The following is a 12,673-nucleotide window of genomic DNA, read 5'->3' on the forward strand; positions in this document are numbered from 1 at the left end:
TGATGTTTCACCTTACAGTGGTTTAATTATTGGTAGTTAAAATCTGGACCAAGTTCTGAGTGGCTGAAGCTAATGATCGTTCTGAGCGAAACATCCTTTTTGTGAATTTTGGGTAGTCCATACAAGTGAGCGGGCTTACTGTGGTGTGGTGTTAGCGATGATATCTCTTTTTCCGAAAAATAGACTTGGCGTTTTTTCAAAGTCTGGTACAACTTCCTTTAAATTGATGCAGTGGGGTCTCTTACGATCTTCGTATATATTCCTTTCTGAAGCACCTCTTCGATCTTCTGTTCGTAGGTAAGATCTTGATGGTGTTGTCTCTACTTATCCCGTTCAGGGCTCTTCGTTCTTCATTGCTGATGTTAGAAATTGGAAGTGGTTCTCGATCTAGCTGTTCTCTGATTTTCCATCTGAATTCTTCTGCCTCGATTTGATCAATAAGGGAACCAGTGGATTCCACTGCAGTTATTATTTCCAAAGTGGGCACAGATGTTGGTGCAATGGCGAAGTTTAGACCTTTCCTCAACAAGGATTCCTCTATGTCCCTGAGCTGCCGGGAACTCATGTTGATGACGTTGGCGGCTTCATAGTTGTCCTGTTTTCGTTCTGCATTGGGGCATTGTTTTCTCACCAACTTTCCCCACTTCCTGTTATGGAGAAGCGGAGAGAGGAAAGAGGGGATAGGTGAAAGCACTCGAATGACCTATAAGTAGTCAGATCTCCAGTTATCACCCGAAGACGATTGTGGATACCAACAATCGAAACGTCGTGTCATAACTTGGCATGGAATCTTTTAATTTTTCATTTCTTTTTGATAATATTTTTAAACTTTTTGATTTCCAGCTTGTATTAATAATTAATTTTTTTTTTAGTTTTGGTTATTGCTTGTATGTTATTTCTTTGTAATTTCGGTTTTTCGTTCAACAAAATTGTTATTTTTCAGTTAATCTTTTTAATTTTTTTACAGATTCTTTCAGGGATTTTAAATCGATTTATATTAAATTAGACAATGGAAGTCTGAACTGATGAAATACACCACGAAACATTGTCAACTACCTTCAGACAAATATATTTGAAGGTTCAAATATGTAATTCATCGAAGGTTATTTCAAAAGTCGTACATAAACGACAAAGACTATTCGGATGTTTATACAAAAATTGTAAACAAAGTATCCGACAGCATACCGACAATATACATTTTTTCTTCGTTTTTCTGATGAATTTAATATTACAGGGCAATATATCGCTTCAGACTGAACAAAACTGCATTGGAACTATCTATGGGGGTTAGGATCGGTGCGACCATGCATCACGGCTATTCAATTCCAATGTCTATGAAAAAGAGAAATGATCTCCTTAATTTTCGGAGGGACAAAACCATTCGTGATTTAGAGCTATCAAAGGTCAACTGGCACTAGTCCTAGAACTGATTCTAAGGTACATATGCTCGGCCGTTTCGACTATAATTGCATATATTGGCAATGCAGTCGTCTGCATGATATAGTCTGGTCAAATTAAGGAAAATAATTCACCCAATGGCGTAATTCTGTTGATATGAATTCGAAGGTTGGCCTATGCCGTTGAGACTTTAATTCATGAAAATAATCAAGTTACTTGTGAGTAGATGTTTCCTCCATCTGTTGTCGACAATAAATTTCTGAAACACTCATTACCGCATGATATTTCATTCCAATCAGAATAAGTTTAGGAAATACAGAACAAATAAATTTGGATTATTGATAGAAAGTAGGCAAAACAATTATCCAAATGAAAGATATTTATATTATTTTCATCTTCTCGGCTTGATGGTTGCATACATACAAAACATCCAGTTTTTTCAAGAAAAACCCTCAGTTGCGACAATGGTTGTGAAATATGTTTTAAATTCAGTGAAAGATAAATCTCACTGTACTCTCCTACGTATAGAGAGAGATAGAGAGAGAGAGAGAGGGGATTTCCACATTTCTTTTTGTATAAAGATGGAGAAGTAGAAAGCAAAAACTTTCGCTCATTGAGAAAAGGATTCAACGAAAAATATTATAGAAATCATATTAGGTTACCTAAATATCCAGAGATCTTTCTCTTTTGACATTAGTCGAAGAAGTGATGGAAGTTGCTCTTTCTAAAATCGAGGACCGCCTGCCCGGTACTGACGATGCCCAATAGGCTGAAACAGCTGTATACCGGTGGCTCTCAAATTGAAATCAAAGAGTACTTATCTATTTATTTTTTATTTTCATGGAATTATTTTCCAGCAGCTTGACTGCATTAACCTTTCTAGATTTTATATATATATATATATATATATATATATATATATATATATATATATATATATATATATATATATATATATATATATATATATATATAAATAAAAGTTATTGAGCGTATTTATATTCGTATAATTTCCTGGACCCGGATGTCACTCAGGTAGCTATAGCTCCTGCCTTCTTTCTTGCTGGTGGCTCCGTGCATTTGTATTTCTATCTTTTGGTAACCAAGTGTTGCCCATCCTTACACTGAACCATACTGATGATAGGCCAAAAGCCCGAAACACGTGTTTATGGTTTGCCACTTTCTTGAGTGCCATGTCCGATAATAACTTCTGTTTATATATATATATATATATATATATATATATATATATATATATATATATATATATATATATATACAATACATGTACATGTATTGTTATAAAAAGACACGAATTACAACAGTGTATGGGGATTTTCAAAACATCACGAAGGAATTCGGATACAGAAATACAGAAAGGACACCCTGTATATGTATTGAAACCCACAGCCTTGACCGGAAACAAATATATAAGAGTGGGAAATTCAAATATTAAGATTTCTACATCAAAATGAATTGAAATACGAAAAACTGATAACTGATATAGGTTAGAAAGAAATGTCGGATAAAATTGAATTTATATATGTGATGAAAAAACGAAAAAGGCATAATAAACTGATTGTTATCATTTAGGAATGATGTAAAATTCAAAATTTATTGTTGTGAACCATTTCCTTAGAAACTGACACCGAGTGATGCTTCTGGGAAATATTAATATTTACATAAAAGTGAGGTTAATTATTTTTGTATAAAATTATTAAATGAAAATGTATCTAAATTTAAGAGCTAATGTTAAATTCGTAGAATAGATAATTTTCTTGATAAAGAAGTTGAAAGTTTGTATATGTAAAAATCGATAGATGGTAACTAGGGGGAAGAAATAGATTTTCAACTGTTTTGCCAACAAACGGCATTCTTCTTGAGGCGACGAAGGGAAACGCCACGCTAAATTTTTCTCTCCTTGAAATTTGAAAAATATTCTATGCAAATTAAGAAGTGAACATAATTGTATTCAATACTGATTAATAATAGTAAATTCAGTGAAAAAACCTACCTGTCCAGCCAATTCTAGTGAGATATCCTTGAGTTCCAGCTTCGTAGAAAAATCACACCACACACACACTGGCGTTGGAGGAAAGTAATGTATTTACCTATACCATTTCTCAACAATATATTCATATATGAATGAAATTATTCAAGAACTGAATAAGACAATTCAAAATTAAAGTTAGAACCCAAAACTCGAGACTGCAGAATTACAGTGACCTGCAATAATGAACTGATATTTGCCAAATATGTTCGGGTATTCACTTTGAATAGTTCGTTGTAGATTTAGGACATTCTTAGATTTGAGGAATTTTTTCTTTTGGCAATTGATATTTATAATTTTTGAATTCAACATATTTTCACTTTTATAATTAAAACTGTTCTACATTTTCTAATATCAATTGTGTCAAATCAAATTTGGGTAAGTAATTGTGTTTGTGCCTGAATCCACCTGAGACGTTGAGAAAAATCTCTATACACTGAGGTATAGGATTTGAACTCAACATAAGAGTCGAACCGAGTAAAATTTTTATCATCAAAAGTAAAAATAATAATAATGAAATTTAAAAATTTAGATTTTTCAAAACCTAAATCAAACTTTAACATCATTCAAATAACAGATATTTTTCTCGATAAAATTTATCTGGTTGAAGCTGGGATGATTCTGCAACCGTGTTAGGTATCGCACGTTGAAAGGTAAGACCTCGTTAGTCCTTAGCTCGCACAAGTTTCTCAACTTCTGAGAGTTATCGTTCGTATGGGGGCGACAGCTGATTAACGGAAAAACAGATTTTAAACAGATTTTTTTAAAACAACATCATATAATAGTATATATATATATATATATATATATATATATATATATATATATATATATATATATATATATATATATATATATATATATATGTTATCGAGTGTGTATGATACAAATAAAAAATGTAACAAATAGTGGACATAACACTCTAAAAAGGGGGGCAAACCGCGAACACGTGTTTCTGGCTATTGGCCTCGGCAGCGCGGTGCAGCCAAGTGTAAAGATGGGCAACACTTGTTTGCCGAAAGCAGGAAACAACATAGATGCACGGAGGGCTGCACCGCGCTGATGAGGCCAATAGCAAGAAACACGAGTCCGCCGTTTGCCCCCCTTTTTGGAGTGTTATGTCCACTATTTGTTACATTTTTTATTTGTATCATACACACTCGATAAAATCTCTCTCTGTATTTATATCCTGGAACCGGATGTCACGCAGGTAGCTATAGCTGCCTACGTGGTCATGTTAGATGTAGCCTGGGAATTCTAGGTCTTCTAACTGGAACAACAAATGTGCGGTTGGCTTCTGTTGTTGACTCCGTGCGTCTATGTTGTTTCCTGCTTCCGGCAAACAAGTGTTGCCCATCTTTACACTTGGCTGCACCGCGCTGATGAGGCCAATAGCCAGAAACACGTGTCCAGGGTTTGCCCCCTTTTTGGAGTGTTATGTCCACTATTTGTTAAATTTTATATATATATATATATATATATATATATATATATATATATATATATATATATATATATATATATATATATATATATATATATATATATATATGTGTCATGTCCACGATTTCCTCCTTTTGATTTATATCATACACACTCAATAATATCTATATCTCTGTATATATATATATATATATATATATATATATATATATATATATATATATATATATATATATATATATATTTATATATATATACCGGGTGTCCCACATTTTATGTGACAGGCAATATCTGGTTTGTTGAAGGAGATACACAAAAATGTTTCATACAAAAGTTTTAGGAGTTCATGAGAGCTATATTTTGATATAATTTTTGAAATTCGGTTACGGCGTTGTTGAGTTATTGCACTTTTCCTTAAATATAAAGTTTCAAAAAAACTTATTTACTCGTACACGAATCCAGTCTATATCTTTTATTAAATTGAACTAGACTACTACTGAATACAAACCAATCATTCTCACCTCTACGATACGATATCGATATCAGTTGAATATAATATTGAAATTCTTGAGAATGTGACTAACTTGAGGGTGAATTGCTTTATATTGCACAATTTCATCAAGTAGCTTATGCTTGTTGATGCCATAGTAACAAATGTTGTTGAATTGTATCTACTTGTCAGTTCGATTCAGTGATTCTTTGCAAAACAGTAACTGTGTTCTTTGTGCGAAAACTTAAGTATGCCTTTCGCGTTTAGTCCAAGTGATTGCATTGATATGTTATTAATTTTTGGGGAATGTCAGAAAAACTGCCGTCAAGCACAACGTCTATACCAAGAACGTTTTCCAGACAGACCCATTCCGTCACGAATGACTTTTTCGAGAGTTGTAGAAAAATTGCGAACTGGGTCATTTTCTTCTACTATAAAGCATCGTCATCATACGAGACCTGTTAGAACTGAAGATTTAGAGATCAATGTGTTGGCTTATATTATTATTCATCCACGTGTTTCTATCCGTACTCTTGCAGAAGAAGTCGGTGTGAGTAAATCTAATGTACAGAGAATTCTGAAAGAAAATAAATACCACCCATTCAAAATTCAGTTGGTACAAGGTTTGAAACCCACGGACTTTGAACGACGACTTGAATTCATTGCTTGTATTCAGGTAATATTACATGAAAGTCCTAACATATTCAGTCAAATTTTGTGGAGCGATGAATCGCGATTCCACAATAATGGAGTTGTAAATCGACATAACAGTCACTATTGGTCTCAAGAAAATCCCCACTGGGTCCGCGAAAGTAATTTTCAAACTACTTGGGGTATTAATGTATGGTGTGGATTGTTCAATGGCCGCATCATAGGACCTTACTTTTTCAATGAAAATCTCAATGGATTGCGATATTTACATTTTCTAGAAAATGATTTGATCCAGTTGATGGAAGATATTCCCATAGCAGAACGACAAGGAATTTGGTGGCAACAAGATGGTGCTCCTCCTCACAATTCACAGGTTGTTACTGAATATCTGGATAGAACGTACCCAAATAGATGGATTGGTAATAAGGGTCCAATTCGGTGGCCGGCTCGTTCCCCAGATTTATCACCGCTTGATTTTTTCCTATGGGGTTATTTAAAAGATATTGTTTTCACTACTCCCCCTTTGAATGTGGATGATCTGAAAATGAAAATTCGACTAGCGTGCAGTGATATTACGCCTGATATTATAAGAGCGACTTGTACGAGAGAAGTGATTCTCTCGGGCATCACTTTGAACAATTTTTATGACTTATTTCTAGGTACCTACCATTCTTATGAAATGATTTATCAAGTTATATTATTTACATTGTTATTAATTGAAGATTTGTTTTCGAATACACCTCTTTCAATTTCGCAATTGTTTCATATTCAAAATGATTCCTGACTGAATTCCACAACTCAAAATTGAAACCATTACTTCGAACACCCAAAATTTTGACTAATTTTCATGTGATCTGATGCAGAGAGAATAATTGTATGAGATATTTTTAAAAATAATAGTCGTTCTCAAGACTTTACATTTTAAGCAATACTCAACAACGCCGTAACCGAATTTCAAAAACCAAACATGAAGTGATATCAGAATTTAACGTAGCATCTGAATATGTAATGATATACAGGGCGTTCTATTCAAAAAAATGGAATTTTGGTCTGTAGCACCTACACCAAACCCCCTGTATATTTAAAAATTATAACAAAATATAGCTCTCATGAACTCCTAAAACTTTTGTATATAACATTTTTGTGTATCTTCTTCAACAAACCAGATATTGCCTGTCACATAAAATGTGGGACACCCGGTATATATATATATATATATATATATATATATATATATATATATATATATATATATATATATATATATAACTTTGAACAGCACCATACACTATTTGAACTGAGTAAAAAATTATGTCGATTATGTTCTTTTTGGAAGTTGGTCATAGTACAACATAATAAAAATTAGCAGTTCATCAATCCTTTTGCTGAAATGGATCAAAGTGGAACATTTATCAAAACGCTACGTACATATATATCCACCACTTCTCTCCTCTCACATAAAATAGTCTAATTTTATCATCACAAACCGAAGAGATTTACGCACACTAAAAAACAAGTCGAACAATAAAAACAATAAATTAGAGTTTTCGGTATTTGCGAAGTAGCCAGGAAAAGCAATCAGCTTCAGTAAATAATAATTTTCAGCGAGGTGCATGCTGAAGCCGAACATATATTAGAGCTGCAATGAATCAGAGTTTCAGTTAAATCCACCTTGATGAATGTTTTTGGCCCCATGCCTGTATAAATCCTCAATGCATACCAATGAAGTACGCTCCGTTCCAATTTAAGTGGCTCTTTACTAAAATTTCCTTCTCTTTTCGTGTGCTAGACGTTTATTTTAGTCGCCCGAAATGACTTCATTGATTGGAAGGGCCTTTACAAGACGAATGAGTTGAACTGTTCTAATGATCTCTTCAAAGGGTGTGAACTATTCCACACAAATCCTTCAATTTATAGCTTTCAAATGTGGAATGCAATTATTTGAGTCTTTTTTCGGAATGAACAGAGAACAGAGAAAATAATTAATCTTTCATTTGACCTGCTCGTTACTTGGAAAATCCAGTTTTTAAATAGTTTCACAGTTAGCAACAGTTATTTATACAGAAATTAGAAGGTTTATCAATTGGAATAACTTGTTGATTGCTTTCAGTGAAGCAAACGAAATCACTTATTCATGGAAAAAAAAGTTTATAATATACAATTTTATTTTTTATATGTATATCACGAAGCTTATAATATCTTTTAATATCACAAACTAATGTTTTGGATTTCTACTCCATATTTATACAACAAAATTAATATTGGTTATTTTTATAAAGTTGAATACTTTTTTGCTTTTTTTTTGGAAGATTCCCACATTTTTTTTGTACAGAGATGAAGAGGTGTAAAGATATACCCGATTCAATTCATATAATTTCAACTTCAACAAAAAATACATGTGTTTGGAACCTTTAATATTACCTGGAGTTTCATCCCAACACCAAACTGTTATTTCAACACCTCGACACGTGTTTCGATCACCAAATGATCATCTTCAAGAGGAAGATTGAAGTGGTTGGTGTTGGGAGAAAACTCCAGTAATAGTAAAAAATACAGTAAACATAAAGTAACTGAAAAATGTTATCTTAAAATGAAATTACACAAAGAGTAGTAGTGAGGCATTAAAACAGGCAAACTCTACTACGTACGGCTTGCCAAATCTAGGAAGAAACTTGAGAATCTCTCTCTCTCTCTATCTCTCTCCCTCTCTCTCTCTCGCTCACTCTCATAGTCTTCTAACAAACGCACATCTAGTGGGCGGGACCATAACGGAATTCAGAAAGCTCTTCCTACATTTGACAATCTGTATCTATATATTTTAATATTTCTGTTTCGAATGGAAACATACATGGAGATATTTTTTATGATTTAGGTAATTCAATAAATTGAACGAAAGCTGTTCATAGACATGAGTTCACCTGATTCAATGCAAAAAATTAACAAAAATATAATACGAAAGAATAATTTTTGATAATCTTTTAGCAAGCTCTACTGAATACAATAAAAATATTGTGAAAAATCATTTATTGTTCGCTCTTACCAATCGCTGGATTAGAATAGATCACCATTATTGAACTTGTTTTCTTAAAAAACCGAGGGAAGTATTATTATTGATGTAGAAGTGAGGTAATATGCTTCAGGTAATCATAATTGAAGAAGTATTGCAGGTATATAAAAATTGTAGGGGTACAGGTAATTTGATTAAGGTAGTCTCAATTGTAGTTACCTGTGGTTTGTAAACATTAGCGTAAGAAGCAACTTGTAGTAATCTGTTTTTATGAGTCAGAAAATTGAATCATGTTGTTAAGGTTACAGTGAAAATTCATAATGCCGTGGTTTTTACTGAATATTCTAAAACAATAACAGTAATAAATGTCACGTAACGCTGAAAAGCCTATGACCACCTTAGCCAGATGGCGAGCAGCTCAGTTAGGAGGAATAGGCAAGCACAAAAACCGGAGGCCTCATCTAGCATCACAGTGCAAAAGTTTATGTGCTTGCGAAATGTGGCGAATGCAGATCATCAGAGAAATTGCCAAGAAAGTTACTCAAATACAAAATGCGTGTCTTGGAGAATTCCGAATAAGAGATCTCAATGATGAAATTAACAAACTTCTCCGAGAGAGGCGCCGCTTGGAGGTTCAGATTAAAGAGCTGGGAGGGCCAGACTATCAGAGAGTGGGGCCTCGTATGGAACGTGAAAGAAAAGAGGTAAGTATTTCGGTGCTGCAAAAGAATTGCCCGGGGTTCGCAAGTTGTTTGAACAAGAGCCTCCGCCTCCTCCCCGAAAGACTACAGCGGAACTGATGATAGAGATCTGCGCAGATTACTATGGGTACATGGATGACGAAGATGGAATTCTCATACCACCTGAAGTGAAAGAAGAAAAAATCGCCTCTGAAAAGGCAGTTCATGTCTGGAAGGAAAAAAAAATCAAGGGATGAATCAATCGGACAATTCGGAGCAAGATGGCTCACAAAAATAGTTTGTTGCGCATGTACCTGTACCTTCGCTACGAAATATCGAGTAAGCTCTTTTGAAAAGAAGGAAACTGGAGCTAATGGCAAAATAGGGGATTGGAGATGAGACCCAGTCGTAACGGCATACCGAGTAGACACTCAGGGAATTCTGTGTTTTAAAGAAATAAAAAAGTTAATATCGAAGTTTAAATTTTTTCTGGAAGTTCTGAAAATATTGTTTTCATAAAGTTTGGTTTGAATGTTAAAGTAAAAATATGTTATTTTAGTGAGATAGTGATTCATACTGATCCTGACTAATATTCTTAGCAATATAGAAAGGAGAGTTTTTTTTGTAATTATGTTCTATTTGTAATCACATACCATTTAATCAATATAGCTAATTCGCCCCGTGAAGTTGTTCACCTAACAAAAAATATTTCTCCAGTTGATTGATGACTAGATGGGAACTTTGGAGATCTGATTCGTAAAACTCAAGATGTTTTTTGAGTTCTTAACTGGATTATGTAAGCTCTATTTACTGGAGAAATGATACAAATACCATGTTTATATGTTTTGAAATATAACAGCATTATATTTATTTCAATAGGCCATTTCATGAATGAAAAATAATTCATTTAAGTGAATCTACTACAAATTACAAAACTCAGAATTGAAAACTCTAACTTGACAACAAAATATAACCTACACTACCTTAAAATTCGTAGAAGACAACGTATGCATCTCCATTCACAAGGAATTTTGGTAAAAGTATTATTTGATATATAGGTGTTGGTTTTATTTCCATCAGGATATTTTTGCGGTTATGATAAACTTATACAGAAAAGTTCGGAAATTCAACTTCTAGTGCAAATGAATCAAAACTCATATTATATTGAGATCATCCTCTTCAAACCTTCATTCAGAATGACATTATAAGAAGAGCTCTTGTAGTTCTAATATTGAAAAAAAGTTTAGGTGAAAGTCATCAACAGGCATTTCTGGTGGTTAAGCTCTGTCAAAACCAGTTAAAACGTCAATTTACTCCAAATAAAATCATACAAAACTAATCAGTCAGCAAGCCGTATCATCAAACAATTTTCAATTGACAGTTCAATATTCCTCGTGAAGGTAATCACTTGGTGATCGAAACACGTGTCGAGGGGTTAAAATAACGGTTTGGTGTTGGGATAACACTTCAGTAATATTGATAGAAAGTTTTAAACAATCAAATTACCCCTTTGAAAAAATGTCTGTCTTTCGATGTCACTGATGGCTATCGCAATTTACCTATTTATGATATGAGTTTTTAAAGTAAGGTTTTATTTTGTGAGTGAAAATTTTGCAAAACACGCTTAGCAAGTTGCAAACGAGCGTAGCAGAGTTTTTTGTACTCGGCTCAGCAGTACGACATCGCATATTATAATTTTCTAAGCTGGTGTAGACTTAAAAACGTCGAAGGAAAATTCAGCGAAACCGTCTTCTTAGAAGAGAAGTCAAAAATATGGAACTCGTCAACTTTGTGGAGCAAGTTTTCAATGATAAAGTCGAGTGCGCTCGTTGAATATGGTGTTAATACAAGCGAATATTTCAAGGTAATAACGATCTTGAAGCGGAAAAATGAAAGTTATAGGGTCAAAAAAATCAAAAACTCTTACGTTTGACCAAGTCCAGAGATTTATAAATGAGGCGTCGGATGAAAAATATTTGATGATAAAAGTTGCTACTAATTTCGGAATATATGGAGCCTGTCAGCGTGAAAAGCTGTGCCATTTATTAACAGAAGACTTGAAATCAATTGATAAATGATTGAGTGTTCAAAATCCACATACAAACATGAAAATAGGTCGTTCTTTTTGTATTGTTGAAAAAAACATTGACTATGTTGATAAACACGCTGCATTACGCCCTTCTGTTATCAGTCATCAAGTTTTTTTCTGAAATATTCAAATTATAAATGCAGTGCCAGCTCAGTTGATATGAACATGTTTGGGAAAATGTTCTCTACCATTCCTGAGTTTCTGAACCTCCCGGAACCAAAGGAATTTACAGGTCACTGTTTCAGAAGGTCTTCTGCTTCTTTGCTAGTAGAATCAGGAGCAAATATAACGGATATTAAGAAGCACGGAGGTTGGAAGTCTACAACAGTAGCTGAAGGTTACATCGATCAGTCTATTTCTTTTAAAAAAGTTCAATAGCTTTTTTAAAAGAATAATCCTAAGAGCTGCTGAAAGAATAATCCTAAGAGCTGGCTTTAGCATTACAGCATCGTTATCTTCACTTCAAGACTCAAATGTTATTGCCTATGAAATTGTCAACTCAGATAGTTCAAATATATTACAAGGCTCTTCAACATCGCAAGGTATTATTATCAGCAGTTGATCTGATTGTACTTTTTATATTAATGTTCATAAATAATGTAATTAATGTATATAATACTTTTGTAACAGAATTTAATTGAATCTACATCTATTGTTCACAATAAAACTTTTTTGAAATATAAATAAGTATGTTTTGTTTATTGCTATTTGGTGGAAAAATTTCGTAACACTAGTGTTAAATTTTTAGCACGCTACTTTATAAAAATCATCTTTTAATACTCTTGACAACCATTAAAAATGTCACTTTTAATGACAGTTGTACAAACATTTATTATATTGCCATAGTCATTTCTTGATTCGAAGA

The 12,673-nt window shown here is 33.4% G+C and overlaps 1 pseudogene; it reads left to right on the top strand.

The window, feature by feature from the left end:
• The first annotated feature begins 9,404 nt into the window (after positions 1-9,404).
• On the top strand, positions 9,405-10,104 carry LOC111507396 (pre-mRNA-splicing factor ISY1 homolog pseudogene; annotated as a pseudogene).
• Positions 10,105-12,673: the final 2,569 nt, after the last annotated feature.

This window comes from Leptinotarsa decemlineata, unplaced genomic scaffold, assembly GCF_025532065.1.
Source record: "Leptinotarsa decemlineata unplaced genomic scaffold, Ldec_3_MD MMD2_tig00026361_RagTag_RagTag, whole genome shotgun sequence".
Classification (NCBI taxonomy): Eukaryota; Metazoa; Arthropoda; class Insecta; order Coleoptera; family Chrysomelidae; genus Leptinotarsa; species Leptinotarsa decemlineata.